This window comes from Phalangium opilio, unplaced genomic scaffold (genome assembly GCF_054372755.1).
Source record: "Phalangium opilio isolate 3A_F unplaced genomic scaffold, DU_Popi_V2 ptg000209l_1, whole genome shotgun sequence".
Classification (NCBI taxonomy): domain Eukaryota; kingdom Metazoa; phylum Arthropoda; class Arachnida; order Opiliones; family Phalangiidae; genus Phalangium; species Phalangium opilio.
This window is the reverse complement of record NW_028324217.1, coordinates 13,234,522-13,258,543: the sequence shown is the minus strand read 5'-3', so window position 1 is coordinate 13,258,543 and position 24,022 is coordinate 13,234,522. Positions and strand designations below refer to the sequence as shown.

Genomic DNA, 24,022 nt, shown 5'->3' with positions numbered 1-24,022 from the left:
TGAAAAAGCCAACGGCACGCCTTGTTCCTAAGTGGTCTCCCTCCGAAGTACTGACTGCGCTCGATGCTGCTTAACTTCGGTGATCGGACGAGAACCGGTGTTTTCAGCGTTATATGGCTGTTGCCGAGAGTGCTAGTTAATAATTCGAATTTAAGTTAAGTGAGACAAATTAACCTTCATCTTTTTAAAACATTAATAAAAAGAAACATGTTTGCTTTTTCATATCTATTAAAATTTAAAAGAGGAAAAAAAAGTGAAAAAGCCAACGGCACGCAGTGTTCCTAAGTGGTCTCCCTCCCAAGTACTGACTGCGCTCGACGCTGCTTAACTTCGGTGATCGGACGAGAAACGGTGTTTTCAGCGTGATATTGCCGTTGCCGAGAGTGCTATTTAATAATTTAAATTTAATCAACCATCATCTTTATAAAACAATATCAAAAATAAGATATGTTTGCTTTTTTCATATCTGGTGGAATTTAAAAGAGGAAATAAAAGTGAAAAAGCCAACTTCGCGCAGTGTTTCCAAGTACTGACTCCGCTCGACTCTGCTTAACTTCGGTGATCGGACTAGAACCGGTGTTTTCAGCGCGATATGGCCGTTGCCGAGAGTGCTAGTTAATAATTCGAATTTAAATTAAGTTAGACAAATTAACCTTCATCTTTTTAAAACAATAACAAAAAGATAACATGTTTGCTTTTTTCATATCTATTAAAATTTAAAAGAGGAAAAATAAGTGAAAAAGCCAACGGCACGCCTTGTTCCTAAGTGGTCTCCCTCCGAAGTACTGACTGCGCTCGATGCTGCTTAACTTCGGTGATCGGACGAGAACCGGTGTTTTCAGCGTTATATGGCTGTTGCCGAGAGTGCTAGTTAATAATTCGAATTTAAGTTAAGTGAGACAAATTAACCTTCATCTTTTTAAAACATTAATAAAAAGAAACATGTTTGCTTTTTCATATCTATTAAAATTTAAAAGAGGAAAAAAAAGTGAAAAAGCCAACGGCACGCAGTGTTCCTAAGTGGTCTCCCTCCCAAGTACTGACTGGGCTCGACGTTGCTTAACTTCGGTGATCGGACGAGAAACGGTGTTTTCAGCGTGATATGGCCGTTGCCGAGAGTGCTTTTTAATAATTTGAATTTAATTAACCTTCATCTTTATAAAACCATATCAAAAATAAGATATGTTTGCTTTTTTCATATCTGGTGGAATTTAAAAGAGGAAATAAAAGTGAAAAAGCCAACTTCGCGCAGTGTTTCCAAGTACTGACTCCGCTCGACGCTGCTTAACTTCGGTGAACGGACTAGAACCGGTGTTTTCAGCGCGATATGGCCGTTGCCGAGAGTGCTAGTTAAAATTCGAATTTAAATTAAGTGAGGCAAATTAACCTTCATGTTTTTAAAACAATAACAAAAAGATAACATGTTTGCTTTTTTCATATCTATTAAATATTAAAAGAGGAAAAAAAAGTGAAAAAGCCAACGGCACGCCTTGTTCCTAAGTGGTTTCCCTACGAAATACTGACTGCGCTCGATGCTGCTTAACTTCAGTGATCGGACGAGAACCGGTGTTTTCAGCGTGATATGGCTGTTGCAGTGAGTGCTAGTTAATAATTCGAATTTAAATTAAGTGAGGCAAATTAACCTTCATTTTTTTAAAACAATAACAAAAAGATAACATATTTGCTTTTTTCATATCTATTAAAATTTAAAAGAGGAAAAATAAGTGAAGAAGCCAACGGCACGCAGTGTTCCTAAGTGGTCTCCCTCCCAAGTACTGACTGCGCTCTACGCTGCTTAACTTCGGTGATCGGACGAGAAACGGTGTTTTCAGCGTTATACGGCTGTTGCCGAGAGTGCTAGTTAATAATTCGAATTTAAGTTAAGTGAGACAAATTAACCTTCATCTTTTTAAAACATTAATAAAAAGAAACATGTTTGCTTTTTCATATCTATTAAAATTTAAAAGAGGAAAAAAAAGTGAAAAAGCCAACGGCACGCAGTGTTCCTAAGTGGTCTCCCTCCCAAGTACTGACTGCGCTCGACGCTGCTTAACTTCGGTGATCGGACGAGAACCGGTGTTTTTAGCGTGATATGGTCGTTGCCGAGAGCGCTAGTTAAAAATTCGAATTTAAATTAAGTGAGACAAATTAACCTTCATTTTTTTAAAACAATAACAAAAAGATAACATGTTTGCTTTTTTCATATCTATTAAAATTTAAAAGAGGAAAAATAAGTGAAAAAGCCAACGGCACGCCTTGTTCCTAAGTGGTCTCCCTCCGAAGTACTGACTGCGCTCGATGCTGCTTAACTTCGGTGATCGGACGAGAACCGGTGTTTTCAGCGTTATATGGCTGTTGCCGAGAGTGCTAGTTAATAATTCGAATTTAAGTTAAGTGAGACAAATTAACCTTCATCTTTTTAAAACATTAATAAAAAGAAACATGTTTGCTTTTTCATATCTATTAAAATTTAAAAGAGGAAAAAAAAGTGAAAAAGCCAACGGCACGCAGTGTTCCTAAGTGGTCTCCCTCCCAAGTACTGACTGCGCTCGACGCTGCTTAACTTCGGTGATCGGCCGAGAAACGGTGTTTTCAGCGTGATATTGCCGTTGCCGAGAGTGCTATTTAATAATTTAAATTTAATTAACCATCATCTTTATAAAACAATATCAAAAATAAGATATGTTTGCTTTTTTCATATCTGGTGGAATTTAAAAGAGGAAATAAAAGTGAAAAAGCCAACTTCGCGCAGTGTTTCCAAGTACTGACTCCGCTCGACTCTGCTTAACTTCGGTGATCGGACTAGAACCGGTGTTTTCAGCGCGATATGGCCGTTGCCGAGAGTGCTAGTTAATAATTCGAATTTAAATTAAGTTAGACAAATTAACCTTCATCTTTTTAAAACAATAACAAAAAGAAAATATGTTTGCTTTTTTCATATCTATTGGAATTTAAAAGAGGAAAAAAAAGTGAAAAAGCCAACGGCACGCAGTGTTCCTAAGTGGTCTCCCTCCCAAGTACTGACTGCGATCTTCGCTGCTTAACTTCGGTGATCGGACGAGAAACGGTGTTTTCAGCGTGATATGGCCGTTGCCGAGAGTGCTATTTAATAATTTGAATTTAATTAACCTTCATCTTTATAAAACCATATCAAAAATAAGATATGTTTGCTTTTTTCATATCTGGTGGAATTTAAAAGAGGAAATAAAAGTGAAAAAGCCAACTTCGCGCAGTGTTTCCAAGTACTGAGTCCGCTCGACGCTGCTTAACTTCGGTGATCGGACTAGAACCGGTGTTTTCAGCGCGATATGGCCGTTGCCGAGAGTGCTAGTTAATAATTCGAATTTAAATTAAGTGAGGCAAATTAACCTTCATGTTTTTAAAACAATAACAAAAAGAAGATATGTTTGCTTTTTTCATATCTGGTGGAATTTAAAAAAGGAAACAAAAAGGAAAAAGCCAACGGCACGCAGTGTTCAAAAGTACTGACTGCGCTCGACGGTGCTTAACTTCGGTGATCGGACGAGAACCGGTGTTTTTAGCGTGATATGGCCGTTGCCGAGAGCGCTAGTTAATAATTCGAATTTAAATTAAGTGAGACAAATTAACCTTCATTTTTTTAAAACAATAACAAAAAGATAACATGTTTGCTTTTTTCATATCTATTTAAATTTAAAAGAGGAAAAAAAAGTGAAAAAGCCAACGGCACGCCTTGTTCCTAAGTGGTTTCCCTCCGAAGTACTGACTGCGCTCGATGCTGCTTAACTTCAGTGATCGGACGAGAACCGGTGTTTTCAGCGTGATATGGCTGTTGCAGTGAGTGCTAGTTAATAATTCGAATTTAAATTAAGTGAGACAAATTAACCTTCATTTTTTTAAAACAATAACAAAAAGATAACATATTTGCTTTTTTCATATCTATTAAAATTTAAAAGAGGAAAAATAAGTGAAGAAGCCAACGGCACGCAGTGTTCCTAAGTGGTCTCCCTCCCAAGTACTGACTGCGCTCTACGCTGCTTAACTTCGGTGATCGGACGAGAAACGGTGTTTTCAGCGTGATATGGCCGTTGCCGAGAGTGCTATTTAATAATTTGAATTTAATTAACCTTTATCTTTATAAAACAATATCAAAAAGAAGATATATTTGCTTTTTTCATATCTGGTGGAATTTAAAAAAGGAAACAAAAAGGAAAAAGCCAAAGGCACGCAGTGTTCAAAAGTACAGACTGCGCTCGACGCTGCTTAACTTCGGTGATCGGACGAGAAACGGTGTTTTTAGCGTGATATGGTCGTTGCCGAGAGCGCTAGTTAATAATTCGAATTTAAATTAAGTGAGACAAATTAACCTTCATTTTTTTTAAAACAATAACGAAAAGATAACATGTTTGCTTTTTTCATATCTATTAAAATTTAAAAGAGGAAAAAAAAGTGAAAAAGCCAACGGCACGCCTTGTTCCTAAGTGGTCTCCCTCCGAAGTACTGACTGCGCTCGATGCTGCTTAACTTCGGTGATCGGACGAGAACCGGTGTTTTCAGCGTTATATGGCTGTTGCCGAGAGTGCTAGTTAATAATTCGAATTTAAGTTAAGTGAGACAAATTAACCTTCATCTTTTTAAAACATTAATAAAAAGAAACATGTTTGCTTTTTCATATCTATTAAAATTTAAAAGAGGAAAAAAAAGTGAAAAAGCCAACGGCACGCAGTGTTCCTAAGTGGTCTCCCTCCCAAGTACTGACTGCGCTCGACGTTGCTTAACTTCGGTGATCGGACGAGAAACGGTGTTTTCAGCGTGATATGGCCGTTGCCGAGAGTGCTTTTTAATAATTTGAATTTAATTAACCTTCATCTTTATAAAACCATATCAAAAATAAGATATGTTTGCTTTTTTCATATCTGGTGGAATTTAAAAGAGGAAATAAAAGTGAAAAAGCCAACTTCGCGCAGTGTTTCCAAGTACTGACTCCGCTCGACGCTGCTTAACTTCGGTGAACGGACTAGAACCGGTGTTTTCAGCGCGATATGGCCGTTGCCGAGAGTGCTAGTTAAAATTCGAATTTAAATTAAGTGAGGCAAATTAACCTTCATGTTTTTAAAACAATAACAAAAAGATAACATGTTTGCTTTTTTCATATCTATTAAATATTAAAAGAGGAAAAAAAAGTGAAAAAGCCAACGGCACGCCTTGTTCCTAAGTGGTTTCCCTCCGAAATACTGACTGCGCTCGATGCTGCTTAACTTCAGTGATCGGACGAGAACCGGTGTTTTCAGCGTGATATGGCTGTTGCAGTGAGTGCTAGTGAATAATTCGAATTTAAATTAAGTGAGACAAATTAACCTTCATTTTTTTAAAACAATAACAAAAAGATAACATATTTGCTTTTTTCATATCTATTAAAATTTAAAAGAGGAAAAATAAGTGAAGAAGCCAACGGCACGCAGTGTTCCTAAGTGGTCTCCCTCCCAAGTACTGACTGCGCTCTACGCTGCTTAACTTCGGTGATCGGACGAGAAACGGTGTTTTCAGCGTTATACGGCTGTTGCCGAGAGTGCTAGTTAATAATTCGAATTTAAGTTAAGTGAGACAAATTAACCTTCATCTTTTTAAAACATTAATAAAAAGAAACATGTTTGCTTTTTCATATCTATTAAAATTTAAAAGAGGAAAAAAAAGTGAAAAAGCCAACGGCACGCAGTGTTCCTAAGTGGTCTCCCTCCCAAGTACTGACTGCGCTCGACGCTGCTTAACTTCGGTGATCGGACGAGAACCGGTGTTTTTAGCGTGATATGGTCGTTGCCGAGAGCGCTAGTTAAAAATTCGAATTTAAATTAAGTGAGACAAATTAACCTTCATTTTTTTAAAACAATAACAAAAAGATAACATGTTTGCTTTTTTCATATCTATTAAAATTTAAAAGAGGAAAAATAAGTGAAAAAGCCAACGGCACGCCTTGTTCCTAAGTGGTCTCCCTCCGAAGTACTGACTGCGCTCGATGCTGCTTAACTTCGGTGATCGGACGAGAACCGGTGTTTTCAGCGTTATATGGCTGTTGCCGAGAGTGCTAGTTAATAATTCGAATTTAAGTTAAGTGAGACAAATTAACCTTCATCTTTTTAAAACATTAATAAAAAGAAACATGTTTGCTTTTTCATATCTATTAAAATTTAAAAGAGGAAAAAAAAGTGAAAAAGCCAACGGCACGCAGTGTTCCTAAGTGGTCTCCCTCCCAAGTACTGACTGCGCTCGACGCTGCTTAACTTCGGTGATCGGACGAGAAACGGTGTTTTCAGCGTGATATTGCCGTTGCCGAGAGTGCTATTTAATAATTTGAATTTAATTAACCATCATCTTTATAAAACAATATCAAAAATAAGATATGTTTGCTTTTTTCATATCTGGTGGAATTTAAAAGAGGAAATAAAAGTGAAAAAGCCAACTTCGCGCAGTGTTTCCAAGTACTGACTCCGCTCGACTCTGCTTAACTTCGGTGATCGGACTAGAACCGGTGTTTTCAGCGCGATATGGCCGTTGCCGAGAGTGCTAGTTAATAATTCGAATTTAAATTAAGTTAGACAAATTAACCTTCATCTTTTTAAAACAATAACAAAAAGAAAATATGTTTGCTTTTTTCATATCTATTGGAATTTAAAAGAGGAAAAAAAAGTGAAAAAGCCAACGGCACGCAGTGTTCCTAAGTGGTCTCCCTCCCAAGTACTGACTGCGATCTACGCTGCTTAACTTCGGTGATCGGACGAGAAACGGTGTTTTCAGCGTGATATGGCCGTTGCCGAGAGTGCTATTTAATAATTTGAATTTAATTAACCTTCATCTTTATAAAACCATATCAAAAATAAGATATGTTTGCTTTTTTCATATCTGGTGGAATTTAAAAGAGGAAATAAAAGTGAAAAAGCCAACTTCGCGCAGTGTTTCCAAGTACTGAGTCCGCTCGACGCTGCTTAACTTCGGTGATCGGACTAGAACCGGTGTTTTCAGCGCGATATGGCCGTTGCCGAGAGTGCTAGTTAATAATTCGAATTTAAATTAAGTGAGGCAAATTAACCTTCATGTTTTTAAAACAATAACAAAAAGAAGATATGTTTGCTTTTTTCATATCTGGTGGAATTTAAAAAAGGAAACAAAAAGGAAAAAGCCAACGGCACGCAGTGTTCAAAAGTACTGACTGCGCTCGACGGTGCTTAACTTCGGTGATCGGACGAGAACCGGTGTTTTTAGCGTGATATGGCCGTTGCCGAGAGCGCTAGTTAATAATTCGAATTTAAATTAAGTGAGACAAATTAACCTTCATTTTTTTAAAACAATAACAAAAAGATAACATGTTTGCTTTTTTCATATCTATTTAAATTTAAAAGAGGAAAAAAAAGTGAAAAAGCCAACGGCACGCCTTGTTCCTAAGTGGTTTCCCTCCGAAGTACTGACTGCGCTCGATGCTGCTTAACTTCAGTGATCGGACGAGAACCGGTGTTTTCAGCGTGATATGGCTGTTGCAGTGAGTGCTAGTTAATAATTCGAATTTAAATTAAGTGAGACAAATTAACCTTCATTTTTTTAAAACAATAACAAAAAGATAACATATTTGCTTTTTTCATTTCTATTAAAATTTAAAAGAGGAAAAATAAGTGAAGAAGCCAACGGCACGCAGTGTTCCTAAGTGGTCTCCCTCCCAAGTACTGACTGCGCTCTACGCTGCTTAACTTCGGTGATCGGACGAGAAACGGTGTTTTCAGCGTGATATGGCCGTTGCCGAGAGTGCTATTTAATAATTTGAATTTAATTAACCTTTATCTTTATAAAACAATATCAAAAAGAAGATATATTTGCTTTTTTCATATCTGGTGGAATTTAAAAAAGGAAACAAAAAGGAAAAAGCCAAAGGCACGCAGTGTTCAAAAGTACAGACTGCGCTCGACGCTGCTTAACTTCGGTGATCGGACGAGAAACGGTGTTTTTAGCGTGATATGGTCGTTGCCGAGAGCGCTAGTTAATAATTCGAATTTAAATTAAGTGAGACAAATTAACCTTCATTTTTTTAAAACAATAACGAAAAGATAACATGTTTGCTTTTTTCATATCTATTAAAATTTAAAAGAGGAAAAAAAAGTGAAAAAGCCAACGGCACGCCTTGTTCCTAAGTGGTCTCCCTCCGAAGTACTGACTGCGTTCGATGCTGCTTAACTTCAGTGATCTGACGAGAACCGGTGTTTTCAGCGTGATATGGCTGTTGCGCAGAGTGCTAGTTAATAATTCGAATTTAAGTTAAGTGAGACAAATTAACCTTCATCTTTTTAAAACATTAATAAAAAGAAACACGTTTGCTTTTTTCATATCTATTAAAATTTAAAAGAGGAAAAAAAAGTGAAAAAGCCAACGGCACGCAGTGTTCCTAAGTGGTCTCCCTCCCAAGTACTGACTGCGCTCGACGCTGCTTAACTTCGGTGATCGGACGAGAAACGGTGTTTTCAGCGTGATATGGCCGTTGCCGAGAGTGCTATTTAATAATTTGAATTTAATTATCCTTCATCTTTATAAAACAATATCAAAAAGAAGATATGTTTGCTTTTTTCATATCTGGTGGAATTTAAAAAAGGAAACAAAAAGGAAAAAGCCAAAGGCACGCAGTGTTCAAAAGTACTGACTGCGCTCGACGCTGCTTAACTTCGGTGATCGGACGAGAAACGGTGTTTTCAGCGTGATATGGCTGTTGCCGAGAGTGCTATTTAATAATTTGAATTTAATTAACCTTCATCTTTATAAAACAATATCAAAAATACGATATGTTTGCTTCTTTCATATCTGGTGGAATTTAAAAGAGGAAGTAAAAGTGAAAAAGCCAACTTCGCGCAGTGTTTCCAAGTACTGACTCCGCTCGACCCTGCTTAACTTCGGTGTTCGGACTAGAACCGGTGTTTTCTGCGCGATATGGCCGTTGCCGAGAGTGCTAGTTAATAATTCGAATTTAAATTAATTTAGACAAATTAACCTTCATCTTTTTAAAACAATAACAAAAAGAAAATATGTTTGCTTTTTTCATATCTATTGGAATTTAAAAGAGGAAAAAAAGTGAAAAAGCCAACGGCACGCAGTGTTCCTAAGTGGTCTCCCTCCCAATTACTGACTGCGATCGAAGCTGCTTAACTTCGGTGATCGGACGAGAACCGGTGTATTCAGCGTGATATGGCCGTTGCCAAGAGTGCTAGTTAATAATTTGAATTAAATTAACCTTCATCTTTATAAAACAGTAACGAAAAGAAGGTATGCTTGTTTTTTCATATCTGGTGGAATTTCAGAGGAAGCAAAAGTGAAAAAGCCAACGGCATGCAGTGTTCATAAGTACAGACTGCGCTCGACGCTGCTTAACTTCGGTGGTCGGACGAGAACCGGTGTTTTCAGCGTGATATGGCCGTTGCCGAGAGTGCTAGTTAATAATTCGAATTTAAATTAAGTGAGACAAATTAACCTTCATCTTTTTAAAACAATAACAAAAAGAAAAATTGTTTCCTTTTTTCATATCTATTAAAATTTAAAAGTGGAAAAAAAGTGAGAAAGCCAACGGCACGCAGTGTTGCTAAGTGGTCTCCCTCCCAAGTACTGACTGCGCTCGACGATGCTTAACTTCGGTGATCGGAAAAGAACCGGTGTTTTCAGTGTGATATTGTCGTTGCGGAGAGTGCTAGTTAATAATTCGAATTTAAATTAACCTTCATCTTTATAAAACAATATCAAAAAGAAGATATGTTTGCTTTTTTCATATCTGGTGGAATTTAAAAGAGGAAATAAAAGTGCAAAAGCCAACGTCACGCAGTGTTCCCAAGTACTGACTGCGCTCGACGCTGCTTAACTTCGGTGATTGGACTAGAACCGGTGTTTTAGCGTGATATGGCCGTGTCCGAAAGTGCTAGTTAATAATTCGAATTTAAATTAAGTGAGACAAGTTAACCTTCATCTTGTTAAAACAATAACAAAAAGAAAATATGTTTGCTTTTTTCATATCTATTGGAATTTAAAAGAGGAAAAAAATTGAAAAAGCCAACGGCACGCAGTGTTCCTAAGTGGTCTCCCTCCCAAGTGCTGACTGCGCTCGACGCTGCTTAACTTCGGTGATCGGACGATAACCGATGTATTCAGCGTGATATGGCCGTTGCCGAGAGTCTCAGTTAATAATTTTAATTTAATTAATCTTCATTTTTATAAAACAATAACAAAAAGAAGATATGTTTGTTTTTTCATATCTGGTGGAATTTAAGAGGAAACAAAGGTGAAAAAGCCAACGGAACTCAGTGTTCCCAAGTACTGACTGCGCACGACGATGCTTAGCTTCGGTGATCGGACGAGAACCGGTGTTTTCAGTGTGATATTGTCGTTGCGGAGAGTGCTAGTTAATAATTCGAATTTAAATTAACCTTCATCTTTATAAAACAATATCAAAAAGAAGATATGTTTGCTTTTTTCATATCTGGTGGAATTTAAAAGAGGAAATAAAAGTGCAAAAGCCAACGTCACGCAGTGTTTCCAAGTACTGACTGCGCTCGACGATGCTTAACTTCGGTGATCGGACGAGAACCGGTGTTTTCAGTGTGATATGGCCGTTGCGGAGAGTGCTAGGTAATAATTCGAATTTAAATTAAGTGAGACAAATTAACCTTCATCTTTTTAAAACAATAACAAAAAGAAAAATTGTTTGCTTTTTTCAAATCTATTAAAATTTAAAAGTGGAAAAAAAGTGAGAAAGCCAACGGCACGCAGTGTTGCTAAGTGGTCTCCCTCCCAAGTACTGACTGCGCTCGACGATGCTTAACTTCGGTGATCGGACGAGAACCGGTGTTTTCAGTGTGATATTGTCGTTGCGGAGAGTGCTAGTTAATAATTCGAATTTAAATTAAGTGAGACAAATTAACCTTCATCTTTATAAAACAATATCAAAAAGAAGATATGTTTGCTTTTTTCATATCTGGTGGAAATTAAAAGAGGAAATAAAAGTGCAAAAGCCAACGTCACGCAGTGTTCCCAAGTACTGACTGCGCTCGACACTGCTTAACTTCGGTGATTGGACTAGAACCGGTGTTTTCAGCGTGATATGGCCGTTGCCGAGAGTGCTAGTTAATAATTCGAATTAAAATTAAGTGAGACAAATTAACCTTCATCTTTTTAAAACAATAAAAAAAAGAAAATATGTTTGCTTTTTTCATATCTATTGGAATTTAAAAGAGGAAAAAAATTGAAAAAGCCAACGGCACGCAGTGTTTCCAAGTACTGACTGCGCTCGACGATACTTAACTTCGGTGATCGGACGAGAACCGGTGTTTTCAGTGTGATATGGCCGTTGCGGAGAGTGCTAGGTAATAATTCGAATTTAAATTAAGTGAGACAAATTAACCTTCATCTTTTTAAAACAATAACAAAAAGAAAAATTGTTTGCTTTTTTCAAATCTATTAAAATTTAAAAGTGGAAAAAAAGTGAGAAAGCCAACGGCACGCAGTGTTGCTAAGTGGTCTCCCTCCCAAGTACTGACTGCGCTCGACGATGCTTAACTTCGGTGATCGGACGAGAACCGGTGTTTTCAGTGTGATATTGTCGTTGCGGAGAGTGCTAGTTAATAATTCGAATTTAAATTAACCTTCATCTTTATAAAACAATATCAAAAAGAAGATATGTTTGCTTTTTTCATATCTGGTGGAATTTAAAAGAGGAAATAAAAGTGCAAAAGCCAACGTCACGCAGTGTTCCCAAGTACTGACTGCGCTCGACGCTGCTTAACTTCGGTGATCGGACGAGAACCGGTGTTTTCAGTGTGATATTGTCGTTGCGGAGAGTGCTAGTTAATAATTCGAATTTAAATTAACCTTCATCTTTATAAAACAATATCAAAAAGAAGATATGTTTGCTTTTTTCATATCTGGTGGAATTTAAAAGAGGAAATAAAAGTGCAAAAGCCAACGTCACGCAGTGTTCCCAAGTACTGACTGCGCTCGACGCTGCTTAACTTCGGTGATTGGACTAGAACCGGTGTTTTCAGCGTGATATGGCCGTGTCCGAGAGTGCTAGTTAATAATTCGAATTTAAATTAAGTGAGACAAATTAACCTTCATCTTTTTAAAACAATAACAAAAAGAAAATATGTTTGCTTTTTTTATATCTATTGGAATTTAAAAGAGGAAAAAAATTGAAAAAGCCAACGGCACGCAGTGTTCCTAAGTGGTCTCCCTCCCAAGTGCTGACTGCGCTCGACGCTGCATAACTTCGGTGATCGGACGATAACCGATGTATTCAGCGTGAGAAGGCCGTTGCCGAGAGTCTCAGTTAATAATTTTAATTTAATTAACTTTCATCTTTATAAAACAATAACAAAAAAAGATATGCTTGTTTTTTCATATCTGGTGGAATTTAAGAGGAAACAAAAGTGAAAAAGCCAACGGCACGCTGTGTTCCCAAGTAGAGAGCTGCAACTCCGTGGAAGAACTCCGAAACCCGCTGGGTTCCGCGTTTAAGCGATGGGAACTCCGGGAGTTGGAAATGTTTTTCTGAGATAAAATTGGAGTTGGGTGGCAGTGGAAGTTTTTGTGTGCGGAGTTGGGAGGCAATGGAAAATTATCTTAAAACATGGAAATCTAAGGAGTTGGAAAACTTAAGTCTGGTGTGGTAGGGGTCCAATTTAAAAGCGGTCTTTAGCGTTGTTTGTCTTCAGAAGCTTCGTATGAAATTCTTTTTTCACCTGTAACCCCACGTGACACGTCCCCTCAGTGAGTCTCTCACACAATGGGGCCGCGGGCGCTTTCCTTTTCTCTTAAACCCATTGACAAGAGTCTCCTTTCTAGCTTTGAGGCATATTAAAGTAAGGCATATTGGCAGGCAAAACTAATAACAGAATGGACTCTAGTGTTAGTATTTCTTGATTCGTGAAGTTCGTGGCCTTGTCCTTCAAAATAGCATTTGAGAAGCGAATCAGTCCGATTTTAATTAAATAGCTATTTGAAAATGATAATTTATAAGCACTCGTGGTATCAATCTCAGGCCAAATTTGAAAGAAAACTAATGAGCTACACGTTTTACTTGAACTTTCTATTTTTTCAATTCTAAAAGTAAAGAAATCTGCCAAAGACTAGAAAATAGAAAGGTTTTAATGGACGAAGTTAGAAGGAGTTTAAGAAATTTTAATTTTCATGGAAGGAGTTGGGAGGAGTTTAATAAATTTTTATTTTCATGGAAGGAGTTGGGAGGAGTTTAATAAATTTTAATTTTCATGGAAGGAGTTGGGAGGAGTTTAAGAAATTTTAATTTTCATGGAAGGAGTTGGGAGGAGTTTAAGAAATTTTAATTTTCATGGAAGGAGTTGGGAGGAGTTTAAGAAATTTTAATTTTCATGGAAGGAGTTGGGAGGAGTTTTACATTTCGCTTGGCGGAGCTCTGCGGAGTTGAAACTTTTGATTATGGCATTGGGAGGAATTGGAGTCATTGTTGTGCATTGCCTTGGAGTTGGAAGGAGTTGGAGGTTTATATTTTCATTTTGCAGCTCTCTATTCCCAAGTACTGACTGCGCTCGACGCTGCTTAGCTTCGGTGATCGGACGAGAACCGGTGTTTTCAGTGTGATATGGCCGTTGCCGAGAGTGCTATTTAATAATTTGAATTTAATTAACCTTTATCTTTATAAAACAATATCAAAAAGAAGATATATTTGCTTTTTTCATATCTGGTGGAATTTAAAAAAGGAAACAAAAAGGAAAAAGCCAAAGGCACGCAGTGTTCAAAAGTACAGACTGCGCTCGACGCTGCTTAACTTCGGTGATCGGACGAGAAACGGTGTTTTTAGCGTGATATGGTCGTTGCCGAGAGCGCTAGTTAATAATTCGAATTTAAATTAAGTGAGACAAATTAACCTTCATTTTTTTTAAAACAATAACGAAAAGATAACATGTTTGCTTTTTTCATATCTATTAAAATTTAAAAGAGGAAAAAAAAGTGAAAAAGCCAACGGCACGCCTTGTTCCTAAGTGGTCTCCCTCCGAAGTACTGACTGCGCTCGATGCTGCTTAACTTCGGTGATCGGACGAGAACCGGTGTTTTCAGCGTTATATGGCTGTTGCCGAGAGTGCTAGTTAATAATTCGAATTTAAGTTAAGTGAGACAAATTAACCTTCATCTTTTTAAAACATTAATAAAAAGAAACATGTTTGCTTTTTCATATCTATTAAAATTTAAAAGAGGAAAAAAAAGTGAAAAAGCCAACGGCACGCAGTGTTCCTAAGTGGTCTCCCTCCCAAGTACTGACTGCGCTCGACGTTGCTTAACTTCGGTGATCGGACGAGAAACGGTGTTTTCAGCGTGATATGGCCGTTGCCGAGAGTGCTTTTTAATAATTTGAATTTAATTAACCTTCATCTTTATAAAACCATATCAAAAATAAGATATGTTTGCTTTTTTCATATCTGGTGGAATTTAAAAGAGGAAATAAAAGTGAAAAAGCCAACTTCGCGCAGTGTTTCCAAGTACTGACTCCGCTCGACGCTGCTTAACTTCGGTGAACGGACTAGAACCGGTGTTTTCAGCGCGATATGGCCGTTGCCGAGAGTGCTAGTTAAAATTCGAATTTAAATTAAGTGAGGCAAATTAACCTTCATGTTTTTAAAACAATAACAAAAAGATAACATGTTTGCTTTTTTCATATCTATTAAATATTAAAAGAGGAAAAAAAAGTGAAAAAGCCAACGGCACGCCTTGTTCCTAAGTGGTTTCCCTCCGAAATACTGACTGCGCTCGATGCTGCTTAACTTCAGTGATCGGACGAGAACCGGTGTTTTCAGCGTGATATGGCTGTTGCAGTGAGTGCTAGTGAATAATTCGAATTTAAATTAAGTGAGACAAATTAACCTTCATTTTTTTAAAACAATAACAAAAAGATAACATATTTGCTTTTTTCATATCTATTAAAATTTAAAAGAGGAAAAATAAGTGAAGAAGCCAACGGCACGCAGTGTTCCTAAGTGGTCTCCCTCCCAAGTACTGACTGCGCTCTACGCTGCTTAACTTCGGTGATCGGACGAGAAACGGTGTTTTCAGCGTTATACGGCTGTTGCCGAGAGTGCTAGTTAATAATTCGAATTTAAGTTAAGTGAGACAAATTAACCTTCATCTTTTTAAAACATTAATAAAAAGAAACATGTTTGCTTTTTCATATCTATTAAAATTTAAAAGAGGAAAAAAAAGTGAAAAAGCCAACGGCACGCAGTGTTCCTAAGTGGTCTCCCTCCCAAGTACTGACTGCGCTCGACGCTGCTTAACTTCGGTGATCGGACGAGAACCGGTGTTTTTAGCGTGATATGGTCGTTGCCGAGAGCGCTAGTTAAAAATTCGAATTTAAATTAAGTGAGACAAATTAACCTTCATTTTTTTAAAACAATAACAAAAAGATAACATGTTTGCTTTTTTCATATCTATTAAAATTTAAAAGAGGAAAAATAAGTGAAAAAGCCAACGGCACGCCTTGTTCCTAAGTGGTCTCCCTCCGAAGTACTGACTGCGCTCGATGCTGCTTAACTTCGGTGATCGGACGAGAACCGGTGTTTTCAGCGTTATATGGCTGTTGCCGAGAGTGCTAGTTAATAATTCGAATTTAAGTTAAGTGAGACAAATTAACCTTCATCTTTTTAAAACATTAATAAAAAGAAACATGTTTGCTTTTTCATATCTATTAAAATTTAAAAGAGGAAAAAAAAGTGAAAAAGCCAACGGCACGCAGTGTTCCTAAGTGGTCTCCCTCCCAAGTACTGACTGCGCTCGACGCTGCTTAACTTCGGTGATCGGACGAGAAACGGTGTTTTCAGCGTGATATTGCCGTTGCCGAGAGTGCTATTTAATAATTTGAATTTAATTAACCATCATCTTTATAAAACAATATCAAAAATAAGATATGTTTGCTTTTTTCATATCTGGTGGAATTTAAAAGAGGAAATAAAAGTGAAAAAGCCAACTTCGCGCAGTGTTTCCAAGTACTGACTCCGCTCGACTCTGCTTAACTTCGGTGATCGGACTAGAACCGGTGTTTTCAGCGCGATATGGCCGTTGCCGAGAGTGCTAGTTAATAATTCGAATTTAAATTAAGTTAGACAAATTAACCTTCATCTTTTTAAAACAATAACAAAAAGAAAATATGTTTGCTTTTTTCATATCTATTGGAATTTAAAAGAGGAAAAAAAAGTGAAAAAGCCAACGGCACGCAGTGTTCCTAAGTGGTCTCCCTCCCAAGTACTGACTGCGATCTACGCTGCTTAACTTCGGTGATCGGACGAGAAACGGTGTTTTCAGCGTGATATGGCCGTTGCCGAGAGTGCTATTTAATAATTTGAATTTAATTAACCTTCATCTTTATAAAACCATATCAAAAATAAGATATGTTTGCTTTTTTCATATCTGGTGGAATTTAAAAGAGGAAATAAAAGTGAAAAAGCCAACTTCGCGCAGTGTTTCCAAGTACTGAGTCCGCTCGACGCTGCTTAACTTCGGTGATCGGACTAGAACCGGTGTTTTCAGCGCGATATGGCCGTTGCCGAGAGTGCTAGTTAATAATTCGAATTTAAATTAAGTGAGGCAAATTAACCTTCATGTTTTTAAAACAATAACAAAAAGAAGATATGTTTGCTTTTTTCATATCTGGTGGAATTTAAAAAAGGAAACAAAAAGGAAAAAGCCAACGGCACGCAGTGTTCAAAAGTACTGACTGCGCTCGACGGTGCTTAACTTCGGTGATCGGACGAGAACCGGTGTTTTTAGCGTGATATGGCCGTTGCCGAGAGCGCTAGTTAATAATTCGAATTTAAATTAAGTGAGACAAATTAACCTTCATTTTTTTAAAACAATAACAAAAAGATAACATGTTTGCTTTTTTCATATCTATTTAAATTTAAAAGAGGAAAAAAAAGTGAAAAAGCCAACGGCACGCCTTGTTCCTAAGTGGTTTCCCTCCGAAGTACTGACTGCGCTCGATGCTGCTTAACTTCAGTGATCGGACGAGAACCGGTGTTTTCAGCGTGATATGGCTGTTGCAGTGAGTGCTAGTTAATAATTCGAATTTAAATTAAGTGAGACAAATTAACCTTCATTTTTTTAAAACAATAACAAAAAGATAACATATTTGCTTTTTTCATTTCTATTAAAATTTAAAAGAGGAAAAATAAGTGAAGAAGCCAACGGCACGCAGTGTTCCTAAGTGGTCTCCCTCCCAAGTACTGACTGCGCTCTACGCTGCTTAACTTCGGTGATCGGACGAGAAACGGTGTTTTCAGCGTGATATGGCCGTTGCCGTGAGTGCTATTTAATAATTTGAATTTAATTAACCTTTATCTTTATAAAACAATATCAAAAAGAAGATATATTTGCTTTTTTCATATCTGGTGGAATTTAAAAAAGGAAACAAAAAGGAAAAAGCCAAAGGCACGCAGTGTTCAAAAGTACAGACTGCGCTCGACGCTGCTTAACTTCGGTGATCGGACGAGAAACGGTGTTTTTAGCGTGATATGGTCGTTGCCGAGAGCGCTAGTTAATAATTCGAATTTAAATTAAGTGAGACAAATTAACCTTCATTTTTTTAAAACAATAACGAAAAGATAACATGTTTGCTTTTTTCATATCTATTAAAATTTAAAAGAGGAAAAAAAAGTGAAAAAGCCAACGGCACGCCTTGTTCCTAAGTGGTCTCCCTCCGAAGTACTGACTGCGTTCGATGCTGCTTAACTTCAGTGATCGGACGAGAACCGGTGTTTTCAGCGTGATATGGCTGTTGCCGAGAGTGCTAGTTAATAATTCAAATTTAAATTAAGTTAGACAAATTAACCTTCATTATTTTAAAACAATAACAAAAAGATAACATATTTGCTTTTTTCATATCTATTAAAATTTAAAAGAGGAAAAATAAGTGAAAAAGCCAACGGCACGCAGTGTTCCTAAGTGGTCTCCCTCCCAAGTACTGACTGCGCTCGACGCTGCTTAACTTCGGTGATCGGACGAGAAACGGTGTTTTCAGCGTGATATGGCCGTTGCCGAGAGTGCTATTTAATAATTTGAATTTAATTAACCTTTATCTTTATAAAACCATATCAAAAAGAAGATATGTTTGCTTTTTTCATATCTGGTGGAATTTAAAAAAGGAAACAAAAAGGAAAAAGCCAAAGGCACGCAGTGTTCAAAAGTACTGACTGCGCTCGACGCTGCTTAACTTCGGTGATCGGACGAGAACCGGTGTTTTTAGCGTGATATGGTCGTTGCCGAGAGCGCTAGTTAATAATTCGAATTTAAATTAAGTGAGACAAATTAACCTTCATTTTTTTAAAACAATAACAAAAAGATAACATGTTTGCTTTTTTCATATCTATTAAAATTTAAAAGAGGAAAAATAAGTGAAAAAGCCAACGGCACGCCTTGTTCCTAAGTGGTCTCCCTCCGAAGTACTGACTGCGCTCGATGCTGCTTAACTTCGGTGATCTGACGAGAACCGGTGTTTTCAGCGTGATATGGCTGTTGCGCAGAGTGCTAGTTAATAATTCGAATTTAAGTTAAGTGAGACAAATTAACCTTCATCTTTTTAAAACATTAATAAAAAGAAACACGTTTGCTTTTTTCATATCTATTAAAATTTAAAAGAGGAAAAAAAAGTGAAAAAGCCAACGGCACGCAGTGTTCCTAAGTGGTCTCCCTCCCAAGTACTGACTGCGCTCGACGCTGCTTAACTTCGGTGATCGGACGAGAAACGGTGTTTTCAGCGTGATATGGCCGTTGCCGAGAGTGCTATTTAATAATTTGAATTTAATTATCCTTCATCTTTATAAAACAATATCAAAAAGAAGATATGTTTGCTTTTTTCATATCTGGTGGAATTTAAAAAAGGAAACAAAAAGGAAAAAGCCAAAGGCACGCAGTGTTCAAAAGTACTGACTGCGCTCGACGCTGCTTAACTTCGGTGATCGGACGAGAAACGGTGTTTTCAGCGTGATATGGCTGTTGCCGAGAGTGCTATTTAATAATTTGAATTTAATTAACCTTCATCTTTATAAAACAATATCAAAAATACGATATGTTTGCTTCTTTCATATCTGGTGGAATTTAAAAGAGGAAGTAAAAGTGAAAAAGCCAACTTCGCGCAGTGTTTCCAAGTACTGACTCCGCTCGACCCTGCTTAACTTCGGTGTTCGGACTAGAACCGGTGTTTTCTGCGCGATATGGCCGTTGCCGAGAGTGCTAGTTAATAATTCGAATTTAAATTAATTTAGACAAATTAACCTTCATCTTTTTAAAACAATAACAAAAAGAAAATATGTTTGCTTTTTTCATATCTATTGGAATTTAAAAGAGGAAAAAAAGTGAAAAAGCCAACGGCACGCAGTGTTCCTAAGTGGTCTCCCTCCCAATTACTGACTGCGATCGAAGCTGCTTAACTTCGGTGATCGGACGAGAACCGGTGTATTCAGCGTGATATGGCCGTTGCCAAGAGTGCTAGTTAATAATTTGAATTAAATTAACCTTCATCTTTATAAAACAGTAACGAAAAGAAGGTATGCTTGTTTTTTCATATCTGGTGGAATTTCAGAGGAAGCAAAAGTGAAAAAGCCAACGGCATGCAGTGTTCATAAGTACAGACTGCGCTCGACGCTGCTTAACTTCGGTGGTCGGACGAGAACCGGTGTTTTCAGCGTGATATGGCCGTTGCCGAGAGTGCTAGTTAATAATTCGAATTTAAATTAAGTGAGACAAATTAACCTTCATCTTTTTAAAACAATAACAAAAAGAAAAATTGTTTCCTTTTTTCATATCTATTAAAATTTAAAAGTGGAAAAAAAGTGAGAAAGCCAACGGCACGCAGTGTTGCTAAGTGGTCTCCCTCCCAAGTACTGACTGCGCTCGACGATGCTTAACTTCGGTGATCGGAAAAGAACCGGTGTTTTCAGTGTGATATTGTCGTTGCGGAGAGTGCTAGTTAATAATTCGAATTTAAATTAACCTTCATCTTTATAAAACAATATCAAAAAGAAGATATGTTTGCTTTTTTCATATCTGGTGGAATTTAAAAGAGGAAATAAAAGTGCAAAAGCCAACGTCACGCAGTGTTCCCAAGTACTGACTGCGCTCGACGCTGCTTAACTTCGGTGATTGGACTAGAACCGGTGTTTTAGCGTGATATGGCCGTGTCCGAAAGTGCTAGTTAATAATTCGAATTTAAATTAAGTGAGACAAATTAACCTTCATCTTGTTAAAACAATAACAAAAAGAAAATATGTTTGCTTTTTTCATATCTATTGGAATTTAAAAGAGGAAAAAAATTGAAAAAGCCAACGGCACGCAGTGTTCCTAAGTGGTCTCCCTCCCAAGTGCTGACTGCGCTCGACGCTGCTTAACTTCGGTGATCGGACGATAACCGATGTATTCAGCGTGATATGGCCGTTGCCGAGAGTCTCAGTTAATAATTTTAATTTAATTAATCTTCATTTTTATAAAACAATAACAAAAAGAAGATATGTTTGTTTTTTCATATCTGGTGGAATTTAAGAGGAAACAAAGGTGAAAAAGCCAACGGAACTCAGTGTTCCCAAGTACTGACTGCGCACGACGATGCTTAGCTTCGGTGATCGGACGAGAACCGGTGTTTTCAGTGTGATATTGTCGTTGCGGAGAGTGCTAGTTAATAATTCGAATTTAAATTAACCTTCATCTTTATAAAACAATATCAAAAAGAAGATATGTTTGCTTTTTTCATATCTGGTGGAATTTAAAAGAGGAAATAAAAGTGCAAAAGCCAACGTCACGCAGTGTTTCCAAGTACTGACTGCGCTCGACGATGCTTAACTTCGGTGATCGGACGAGAACCGGTGTTTTCAGTGTGATATGGCCGTTGCGGAGAGTGCTAGGTAATAATTCGAATTTAAATTAAGTGAGACAAATTAACCTTCATCTTTTTAAAACAATAACAAAAAGAACAATTGTTTGCTTTTTTCAAATCTATTAAAATTTAAAAGTGGAAAAAAAGTGAGAAAGCCAACGGCACGCAGTGTTGCTAAGTGGTCTCCCTCCCAAGTACTGACTGCGCTCGACGATGCTTAACTTCGGTGATCGGACGAGAACCGGTGTTTTCAGTGTGATATTGTCGTTGCGGAGAGTGCTAGTTAATAATTCGAATTTAAATTAAGTGAGACAAATTAACCTTCATCTTTATAAAACAATATCAAAAAGAAGATATGTTTGCTTTTTTCATATCTGGTGGAAATTAAAAGAGGAAATAAAAGTGCAAAAGCCAACGTCACGCAGTGTTCCCAAGTACTGACTGCGCTCGACACTGCTTAACTTCGGTGATTGGACTAGAACCGGTGTTTTCAGCGTGATATGGCCGTTGCCGAGAGTGCTAGTTAATAATTCGAATTAAAATTAAGTGAGACAAATTAACCTTCATCTTTTTAAAACAATAAAAAAAAGAAAATATGTTTGCTTTTTTCATATCTATTGGAATTTAAAAGAGGAAAAAAATTGAAAAAGCCAACGGCACGCAGTGTTTCCAAGTACTGACTGCGCTCGACGATACTTAACTTCGGTGATCGGACGAGAACCGGTGTTTTCAGTGTGATATGGCCGTTGCGGAGAGTGCTAGGTAATAATTCGAATTTAAATTAAGTGAGACAAATTAACCTTCATCTTTTTAAAACAATAACAAAAAGAAAAATTGTTTGCTTTTTTCAAATCTATTAAAATTTAAAAGTGGAAAAAAAGTGAGAAAGCCAACGGCACGCAGTGTTGCTAAGTGGTCTCCCTCCCAAGTACTGACTGCGCTCGACGATGCTTAACTTCGGTGATCGGACGAGAACCGGTGTTTTCAGTGTGATATTGTCGTTGCGGAGAGTGCTAGTTAATAATTCGAATTTAAATTAACCTTCATCTTTATAAAACAATATCAAAAAGAAGATATGTTTGCTTTTTTCATATCTGGTGGAATTTAAAAGAGGAAATAAAAGTGCAAAAGCCAACGTCACGCAGTGTTCCCAAGTACTGACTGCGCTCGACGCTGCTTAACTTCGGTGATCGGACGAGAACCGGTGTTTTCAGTGTGATATTGTCGTTGCGGAGAGTGCTAGTTAATAATTCGAATTTAAATTAACCTTCATCTTTATAAAACAATATCAAAAAGAAGATATGTTTGCTTTTTTCATATCTGGTGGAATTTAAAAGAGGAAATAAAAGTGCAAAAGCCAACGTCACGCAGTGTTCCCAAGTACTGACTGCGCTCGACGCTGCTTAACTTCGGTGATTGGACTAGAACCGGTGTTTTCAGCGTGATATGGCCGTGTCCGAGAGTGCTAGTTAATAATTCGAATTTAAATTAAGTGAGACAAATTAACCTTCATCTTTTTAAAACAATAACAAAAAGAAAATATGTTTGCTTTTTTCATATCTATTGGAATTTAAAGGAGGAAAAAAATTGAAAAAGCCAACGGCACGCAGTGTTCCTAAGTGGTCTCCCTCCCAAGTGCTGACTGCGCTCGACGCTGCTTAACTTCGGTGATCGGACGATAACCGGTGTATTCAGCGTGATATGGCCGATGCCGAGAGTCTCAGTTAATAATTTTAATTTAATTAACCTTCATCTTTATAAAACAATAACAAAAAGAAGATATGCTTGTTTTTTCATATCTGGTGGAATTTAAGAGGAAACAAAAGTGAAAAAGCCAACGGCACGCAGTGTTCCCAAGTACTGACTGCGCTCGACGCTGCTTAACTTCGGTGATCGGACGAGAACCGGTGTTTTCAGCGTGATATGGCCGTTGCCAAGAGTGCTAGTTAATAATTTGAATTTAATTAACCTTCATCTTTATAAAACAATAACAAAAAGAAGATATGTTTGTTTTTTCATATCTGGTGGAATTTAAGAGGAAACAAAGGTGAAAAAGCCAACGAAACTCAGTGTTCCCAAGTACTGACTGCGCACGACGATGCTTAGCTTAGGTGATCGGACGAGAACCGGTGTTTTCAGTGTGATATTGTCGTTGCGGAGAGTGCTAGTTAATAATTCGAATTTAAATTAACCTTTATCTTTATAAAACAATATCAAAAAGAAGATATGTTTGCTTTTTTCATATCTGGTGGAATTTAAAAGAGGAAATAAAAGTGCAAAAGCCAACGTCACGCAGTGTTCCCAAGTACTGACTGCGCTCGACGCTGCTTAACTTCGGTGATTGGACTAGAACCGGTGTTTTCAGCGTGATATGGCCGTTGCCGAGAGTGCTAGTTAATAATTCGAATTTAAATTAAGTGAGACAAATTAACCTTCATCTTTTTAAAACAATAACAAAAAGAAAATATGTTTGCTTTTTTTATATCTATTGGAATTTAAAAGAGGAAAAAAATTGAAAAAGCCAACGGCACGCAGTGTTCCTAAGTGGTCTCCCTCCCAAGTGCTGACTGCGCTCGACGCTGCATAACTTCGGTGATCGGACGATAACCGATGTATTCAGCGTGAGAAGGCCGTTGCCGAGAGTCTCAGTTAATAATTTTAATTTAATTAACTTTCATCTTTATAAAACAATAACAAAAAAAGATATGCTTGTTTTTTCATATCTGGTGGAATTTAAGAGGAAACAAAAGTGAAAAAGCCAACGGCACGCTGTGTTCCCAAGTAGAGAGCTGCAACTCCGTGGAAGAACTCCGAAACCCGCTGGGTTCCGCGTTTAAGCGATGGGAACTCCGGGAGTTGGAAATGTTTTTCTGAGATAAAATTGGAGTTGGGTGGCAGTGGAAGTTTTTGTGTGCGGAGTTGGGAGGCAATGGAAAATTATCTTAAAACATGGAAATCTAAGGAGTTGGAAAACTTAAGTCTGGTGTGGTAGGGGTCCAATTTAAAAGCGGTCTTTAGCGTTGTTTGTCTTCAGAAGCTTCGTATGAAATTCTTTTTTCACCTGTAACCCCACGTGACACGTCCCCTCAGTGAGTCTCTCACACAATGGGGCCGCGGGCGCTTTCCTTTTCTCTTAAACCC

At 37.6% G+C, this 24,022-nt stretch overlaps 55 pseudogenes; all 55 read right to left on the bottom strand.

Annotated features, from left to right (window-relative positions):
• Nucleotides 1-6: 6 nt before the first annotated feature.
• On the bottom strand, nucleotides 7-125 carry LOC149620389 (5S ribosomal RNA; annotated as a pseudogene).
• A 135-nt stretch (nucleotides 126-260) lies between these two features.
• On the bottom strand, nucleotides 261-379 carry LOC149620388 (5S ribosomal RNA; annotated as a pseudogene).
• A 362-nt stretch (nucleotides 380-741) lies between these two features.
• On the bottom strand, nucleotides 742-860 carry LOC149620387 (5S ribosomal RNA; annotated as a pseudogene).
• Nucleotides 861-995: 135 nt separating this feature from the next.
• LOC149620386 (5S ribosomal RNA) lies at nucleotides 996-1,114 on the bottom strand (annotated as a pseudogene).
• Nucleotides 1,115-1,475: 361 nt separating this feature from the next.
• Nucleotides 1,476-1,594, bottom strand: LOC149620385 (5S ribosomal RNA; annotated as a pseudogene).
• A 137-nt stretch (nucleotides 1,595-1,731) lies between these two features.
• On the bottom strand, nucleotides 1,732-1,850 carry LOC149620384 (5S ribosomal RNA; annotated as a pseudogene).
• Nucleotides 1,851-1,985: 135 nt separating this feature from the next.
• Nucleotides 1,986-2,104, bottom strand: LOC149620383 (5S ribosomal RNA; annotated as a pseudogene).
• Nucleotides 2,105-2,241: 137 nt separating this feature from the next.
• Nucleotides 2,242-2,360, bottom strand: LOC149620382 (5S ribosomal RNA; annotated as a pseudogene).
• A 135-nt stretch (nucleotides 2,361-2,495) lies between these two features.
• On the bottom strand, nucleotides 2,496-2,614 carry LOC149620381 (5S ribosomal RNA; annotated as a pseudogene).
• A 362-nt stretch (nucleotides 2,615-2,976) lies between these two features.
• Nucleotides 2,977-3,095, bottom strand: LOC149620380 (5S ribosomal RNA; annotated as a pseudogene).
• A 362-nt stretch (nucleotides 3,096-3,457) lies between these two features.
• On the bottom strand, nucleotides 3,458-3,560 carry LOC149620379 (5S ribosomal RNA; annotated as a pseudogene).
• Nucleotides 3,561-3,697: 137 nt separating this feature from the next.
• Nucleotides 3,698-3,816, bottom strand: LOC149620378 (5S ribosomal RNA; annotated as a pseudogene).
• Nucleotides 3,817-3,953: 137 nt separating this feature from the next.
• Nucleotides 3,954-4,072, bottom strand: LOC149620377 (5S ribosomal RNA; annotated as a pseudogene).
• A 363-nt stretch (nucleotides 4,073-4,435) lies between these two features.
• LOC149620376 (5S ribosomal RNA) lies at nucleotides 4,436-4,554 on the bottom strand (annotated as a pseudogene).
• Nucleotides 4,555-4,689: 135 nt separating this feature from the next.
• On the bottom strand, nucleotides 4,690-4,808 carry LOC149620375 (5S ribosomal RNA; annotated as a pseudogene).
• A 361-nt stretch (nucleotides 4,809-5,169) lies between these two features.
• LOC149620374 (5S ribosomal RNA) lies at nucleotides 5,170-5,288 on the bottom strand (annotated as a pseudogene).
• Nucleotides 5,289-5,425: 137 nt separating this feature from the next.
• On the bottom strand, nucleotides 5,426-5,544 carry LOC149620373 (5S ribosomal RNA; annotated as a pseudogene).
• A 135-nt stretch (nucleotides 5,545-5,679) lies between these two features.
• Nucleotides 5,680-5,798, bottom strand: LOC149620372 (5S ribosomal RNA; annotated as a pseudogene).
• A 137-nt stretch (nucleotides 5,799-5,935) lies between these two features.
• LOC149620371 (5S ribosomal RNA) lies at nucleotides 5,936-6,054 on the bottom strand (annotated as a pseudogene).
• Nucleotides 6,055-6,189: 135 nt separating this feature from the next.
• LOC149620370 (5S ribosomal RNA) lies at nucleotides 6,190-6,308 on the bottom strand (annotated as a pseudogene).
• Nucleotides 6,309-6,670: 362 nt separating this feature from the next.
• LOC149620369 (5S ribosomal RNA) lies at nucleotides 6,671-6,789 on the bottom strand (annotated as a pseudogene).
• A 362-nt stretch (nucleotides 6,790-7,151) lies between these two features.
• LOC149620368 (5S ribosomal RNA) lies at nucleotides 7,152-7,254 on the bottom strand (annotated as a pseudogene).
• A 137-nt stretch (nucleotides 7,255-7,391) lies between these two features.
• LOC149620367 (5S ribosomal RNA) lies at nucleotides 7,392-7,510 on the bottom strand (annotated as a pseudogene).
• Nucleotides 7,511-7,647: 137 nt separating this feature from the next.
• LOC149620366 (5S ribosomal RNA) lies at nucleotides 7,648-7,766 on the bottom strand (annotated as a pseudogene).
• A 362-nt stretch (nucleotides 7,767-8,128) lies between these two features.
• LOC149620365 (5S ribosomal RNA) lies at nucleotides 8,129-8,247 on the bottom strand (annotated as a pseudogene).
• Nucleotides 8,248-8,383: 136 nt separating this feature from the next.
• Nucleotides 8,384-8,502, bottom strand: LOC149620364 (5S ribosomal RNA; annotated as a pseudogene).
• A 586-nt stretch (nucleotides 8,503-9,088) lies between these two features.
• Nucleotides 9,089-9,207, bottom strand: LOC149620363 (5S ribosomal RNA; annotated as a pseudogene).
• Nucleotides 9,208-9,326: 119 nt separating this feature from the next.
• LOC149620362 (5S ribosomal RNA) lies at nucleotides 9,327-9,429 on the bottom strand (annotated as a pseudogene).
• A 616-nt stretch (nucleotides 9,430-10,045) lies between these two features.
• On the bottom strand, nucleotides 10,046-10,164 carry LOC149620361 (5S ribosomal RNA; annotated as a pseudogene).
• Nucleotides 10,165-10,748: 584 nt separating this feature from the next.
• Nucleotides 10,749-10,867, bottom strand: LOC149620360 (5S ribosomal RNA; annotated as a pseudogene).
• A 615-nt stretch (nucleotides 10,868-11,482) lies between these two features.
• Nucleotides 11,483-11,601, bottom strand: LOC149620359 (5S ribosomal RNA; annotated as a pseudogene).
• A 588-nt stretch (nucleotides 11,602-12,189) lies between these two features.
• On the bottom strand, nucleotides 12,190-12,308 carry LOC149620358 (5S ribosomal RNA; annotated as a pseudogene).
• A 1,676-nt stretch (nucleotides 12,309-13,984) lies between these two features.
• On the bottom strand, nucleotides 13,985-14,103 carry LOC149620357 (5S ribosomal RNA; annotated as a pseudogene).
• A 135-nt stretch (nucleotides 14,104-14,238) lies between these two features.
• On the bottom strand, nucleotides 14,239-14,357 carry LOC149620356 (5S ribosomal RNA; annotated as a pseudogene).
• Nucleotides 14,358-14,718: 361 nt separating this feature from the next.
• Nucleotides 14,719-14,837, bottom strand: LOC149620355 (5S ribosomal RNA; annotated as a pseudogene).
• Nucleotides 14,838-14,974: 137 nt separating this feature from the next.
• Nucleotides 14,975-15,093, bottom strand: LOC149620354 (5S ribosomal RNA; annotated as a pseudogene).
• Nucleotides 15,094-15,228: 135 nt separating this feature from the next.
• LOC149620353 (5S ribosomal RNA) lies at nucleotides 15,229-15,347 on the bottom strand (annotated as a pseudogene).
• A 137-nt stretch (nucleotides 15,348-15,484) lies between these two features.
• Nucleotides 15,485-15,603, bottom strand: LOC149620352 (5S ribosomal RNA; annotated as a pseudogene).
• A 135-nt stretch (nucleotides 15,604-15,738) lies between these two features.
• Nucleotides 15,739-15,857, bottom strand: LOC149620351 (5S ribosomal RNA; annotated as a pseudogene).
• Nucleotides 15,858-16,219: 362 nt separating this feature from the next.
• On the bottom strand, nucleotides 16,220-16,338 carry LOC149620350 (5S ribosomal RNA; annotated as a pseudogene).
• Nucleotides 16,339-16,700: 362 nt separating this feature from the next.
• On the bottom strand, nucleotides 16,701-16,803 carry LOC149620349 (5S ribosomal RNA; annotated as a pseudogene).
• Nucleotides 16,804-16,940: 137 nt separating this feature from the next.
• LOC149620348 (5S ribosomal RNA) lies at nucleotides 16,941-17,059 on the bottom strand (annotated as a pseudogene).
• A 137-nt stretch (nucleotides 17,060-17,196) lies between these two features.
• LOC149620347 (5S ribosomal RNA) lies at nucleotides 17,197-17,315 on the bottom strand (annotated as a pseudogene).
• Nucleotides 17,316-17,677: 362 nt separating this feature from the next.
• LOC149620346 (5S ribosomal RNA) lies at nucleotides 17,678-17,796 on the bottom strand (annotated as a pseudogene).
• A 137-nt stretch (nucleotides 17,797-17,933) lies between these two features.
• On the bottom strand, nucleotides 17,934-18,052 carry LOC149620345 (5S ribosomal RNA; annotated as a pseudogene).
• Nucleotides 18,053-18,414: 362 nt separating this feature from the next.
• LOC149620344 (5S ribosomal RNA) lies at nucleotides 18,415-18,533 on the bottom strand (annotated as a pseudogene).
• Nucleotides 18,534-18,669: 136 nt separating this feature from the next.
• LOC149620343 (5S ribosomal RNA) lies at nucleotides 18,670-18,788 on the bottom strand (annotated as a pseudogene).
• Nucleotides 18,789-19,374: 586 nt separating this feature from the next.
• LOC149620342 (5S ribosomal RNA) lies at nucleotides 19,375-19,493 on the bottom strand (annotated as a pseudogene).
• A 119-nt stretch (nucleotides 19,494-19,612) lies between these two features.
• LOC149620341 (5S ribosomal RNA) lies at nucleotides 19,613-19,715 on the bottom strand (annotated as a pseudogene).
• Nucleotides 19,716-20,331: 616 nt separating this feature from the next.
• On the bottom strand, nucleotides 20,332-20,450 carry LOC149620340 (5S ribosomal RNA; annotated as a pseudogene).
• A 584-nt stretch (nucleotides 20,451-21,034) lies between these two features.
• Nucleotides 21,035-21,153, bottom strand: LOC149620339 (5S ribosomal RNA; annotated as a pseudogene).
• A 615-nt stretch (nucleotides 21,154-21,768) lies between these two features.
• LOC149620338 (5S ribosomal RNA) lies at nucleotides 21,769-21,887 on the bottom strand (annotated as a pseudogene).
• A 588-nt stretch (nucleotides 21,888-22,475) lies between these two features.
• LOC149620337 (5S ribosomal RNA) lies at nucleotides 22,476-22,594 on the bottom strand (annotated as a pseudogene).
• A 119-nt stretch (nucleotides 22,595-22,713) lies between these two features.
• LOC149620336 (5S ribosomal RNA) lies at nucleotides 22,714-22,816 on the bottom strand (annotated as a pseudogene).
• A 584-nt stretch (nucleotides 22,817-23,400) lies between these two features.
• LOC149620335 (5S ribosomal RNA) lies at nucleotides 23,401-23,519 on the bottom strand (annotated as a pseudogene).
• Between the last annotated feature and the right edge of the window lie 503 nt (nucleotides 23,520-24,022).